Below are 3637 nucleotides of genomic sequence, written 5' to 3' on the forward strand. Positions count from 1 at the left end.
TGAAAGAAATTGAAATTTGATGGAATTTTAAAGAGATTTTTCTTATGAATTAGAAAAATATACTCGTACACAAAAAAAACAGATGAAATGAAAAAGCAGACTATTAAAAGCAAAACATTGTACAATGACAATATTAAAAAAATGTTTTTGATATCGGATGTTTTTGTAAATTTACTTGTTACTTGTAAATTTTAAAACATGTTTATTTGTAAATTTATGACATCTCAACATTAATAAAGAAGAAAATGGATGTCTGGGTAATTATAGGGCTTATGAACTGTCATAGGATAGGTCATAAGTCTAGACATTTACAGGGCTTACGACTTGTCATAGGCTGGTTGAGTGATAAAGTGACAATTCTACAATGAAGAATGGATATTCTTAGGTTATATGTACAAATAAATCAACAGTTTTTTATTGCGGATTTTTTTATTATATTTGGTATCGAAAGAGTGAAATTTTGATATATTTGTTACATTATTTATGTATTATGGTAAGTATAAACAATTTTAAGATTAAAGAATTAAAGAGTTTTTTTTTCTTTTTGTTTCGGCATTCACTTTGTGGTAAGACATGATGAAATTTGAAATAAAAACTTAAAATTGAAATTTAAAGAAAAAGCTATTTTTCGTGGTTGGTTCGGTGATGTGCAAGGATTTTTTCAATTCACGACGGTAATTTTTTCTCCCTCCTGACGTCCTGGTTCATATCCGGGTATTATTAAGGAACGATGTTTGTACCGCCCGGAAATCCGCGCAATTCGTCCCGTAAAGATGACAATGAAGAGTAGCCACCTTACAGATCGAACGTGCAGCGATTGAGCCTGAAGAAAGAGGGTGTTCAGAACCTCAGCCAAAAGACAACCCTTTCACCAATTTGATAATTCATCAAACGTAATGTGACGTATACTAAATTTTAGCCACATTACCGATGAATTTCAAAAAGTATTCCAGTGCAGCAACAAGCACGTAGGTGGCTTAATTCAATACATTTCAGCCGGGGTTGGTATTAGGCAGCTTTGGTGATGTAGTTACGGGTGTAGTCTCGTAGACTGGCAATCTGAACACCTTTCCTGGGATATATACGTCAGGTTTTGGAAGAGGTGGAATCTCGGATGTTGTAAATTTTTTCGCCATCCTCGTCTTGCTGAAAAAATAAATAAAAGTTATTAAAACATTATCGATAAAATTAAGAAAGGTGTGTTGAGATGGTTTGGACATGTAGAACGAATGAGTGAGGAAAGAACGGTAACATAAATTTATGAGGCGAATTTTAGTGGAAAAAAGAGCAGAGGAAGACCGAGAAAAACATGGCATGATCAGGAATGCCAAATACTTGAAAGTGGTCAGGTTAGAGTCGTAACAATCGGCGGGTATCTATGAGGAGATGCATGAGGCGAAGAATGTTTGCAAAGACAGAGTGGTGTGGCGTTCTATTCTCTCTGCATACCCCTGCGGTGAAGCGGCGTGATGGTTAGTAAATTAGTTAGTTAAAACAGAGATAATGTACCTATAGAAGTGAAGCGTGGAGTTGGCACGAGAAAGATAGAGGTATGTTTTAGATTCATGTATTAATTGTAGAATCAAACACAAATTTTTATTCGGAGTTTACTAAGTTGTATTTTACTGTTAAAAACACATAAGAATAATATTGTGACAGTTGTTTCGTCTAATTATAGGATGTATTAAAAGCATTGCTAATATCGCACACTCCTTTCAAGAACGTCATTAATCAAAAATCATCAATTGTCAGTTGTCCATGTTTTCGGAATGCCGAGAAAATGTACTATATCCCAGCAAAAGAGGCATATTTTTAACTTAATGTTTACCCGCTACAGGGCAGAAAGTGTTGTTTTTGCATTTTGAAGAAAAGGTCTTGTTTAATTCTTTTTTTAAATATACTAAATATTTTTCAAATGGAGAAAAAACCTTTAGGTTTTACCTAAAAAGGTCTGTTGCGCAGTAAAAATAAGTGGCTTGATATTTATTTTAACACATTGCATTATTTTTTAAACTTAAAAAACGTTGTCCTGAAAAATCGAGTTTTTTTTATTTATGACGTTCTTGAAAGGAGTGAGCGATGTGTCCAAATACTTGTTCACAAATCTGGATAAGAATTTGGACACACTCAAAATGTTGTAGAGTTTAATAAATTAACAATTATATTCTGTACAAACTGTATGAAAACCGTAAGCAAGTCAATGGTATTCTAGACATTCGAGAGTATGATTTGTAAGCGTATTTGAAAAGTAATGAAGTAGGTACTCACGTTATGGTGTTGTGAATTGAAAAAATTCTTGCACATAACGAAGTCTATTTGGATGGGACCATATATACTCTTATCCCCACTTTTATGAATTTTTATCAAATATTGATAAGGAATATTAATATCGGGCGATGTGTGTGTGATATCGCTCACTCCTTTCAAGAACGTCATAAATCAAAAATCGTAAATTTTCAGTTGTGCACGTTTTCGGAATGCCCAGAAAATGTACTATATCCCAGCAAAAGTGGCATATTTTTAACTTAATATTTACACACTTTAGGGCAGAAAGTGTTGTTTTTGCATTTTGAAGAAAAGGTATTGTTTAATTATTTTTAAACATACTTAATATTTTTCAAATGGAGAAAAAAACCTTCAGGTTTTACCTAAAAAGATCTGTTGCATAGTAAAAAGTTCAATAAGTGGCTTGATATTTATTTTTAATACATTGTATTATATTTTTAAACTTTGAAAACGCTCTCCTGAAAAATCAAGTTTTTTGATTTATGACGTTCTTGAAAGGAGTGAGCGATATGATATTCGAAAACACTTTTTAAATTTAAATTTTTTTTTTTTTAATTAAAAAAGTATTGTTAACTCTGTGACATGATAATATAACGCTCTCCTCATCAATCATTGTTAACTTTGTGTATTAAAGTGGTATTTTTCTCCTTTGCCTTCCTGATTAACATTAATTTGTAATTATTTTTTTTTATGTTCAAGTACTATCTACCATCTGATTGCAAACAGAGGAAGACCGAGAAAAACATGGCACGATCAGGTATGCCAAATACTTGAAAGTGGTCAGGTTAGGAATCGTAACAATCGGCGGGTATGTATGAGGAGATGCATGAACGTGGAAGAGGCGAAGAATGTTTGCAAGGACAGAGTGGTGTGGCGCTCTATTCTCTCTGCCTACCCCTGCGGGGAAGCGGTGTGATGGTTAGTTAGTTAGTTAGTTAGTTAGTTATTTTTCTTCTTCTATTAATTTTCAGTGGGTGTGCATCATTCGGAAAATGCCCGCTACAGTATCGCGTTTCACAATGAGATACTAACACAAAGCAATAGTTATGACAATGGCCCTGAGAAGTGTGAGATGTCGCTTTGACTAGTTTCGGACAGTCGCTTCCTTGTCTTGGACTCTCTTGGCGGGAACAAAGCATCGGATGGACATGGGATCCAACTTGGCGACCAAGAATGGGGCCGAAGATAGAGAACAGTTTGAAATTTCATCTCCTATATTGTCCTTCGCGCCTGGCACATCTAAGATTGTTCGAGTAAATTTTGACGTCTATTGCATGAACACCTGAACTCTGGCACACCGTGTATATATATATATGTATATATATATATATATATATATATATATATATAT

The 3637-nt window shown here is 33.8% G+C and overlaps 1 long non-coding RNA gene across 1 annotated transcript; it reads right to left on the minus strand.

Annotated features, from left to right (window-relative positions):
- Positions 1–410: 410 nt before the first annotated feature.
- Positions 411–2304, minus strand: LOC148300552 (uncharacterized). The gene is made up of 2 exons (XR_015838932.1): positions 2269–2304; positions 411–1146 (listed from the first exon to the last, which is right to left on the minus strand). It is a non-coding gene; the product is annotated as an uncharacterized LOC148300552 (long non-coding RNA).
- Positions 2305–3637: the final 1333 nt, after the last annotated feature.

Source organism: Brachycentrus maculatus, unplaced genomic scaffold, assembly GCF_059751285.1.
Source record: "Brachycentrus maculatus isolate JH-2025_06_01 unplaced genomic scaffold, ASM5975128v1 h1tg000694l, whole genome shotgun sequence".
NCBI lineage: Eukaryota > Metazoa > Arthropoda > Insecta > Trichoptera > Brachycentridae > Brachycentrus > Brachycentrus maculatus.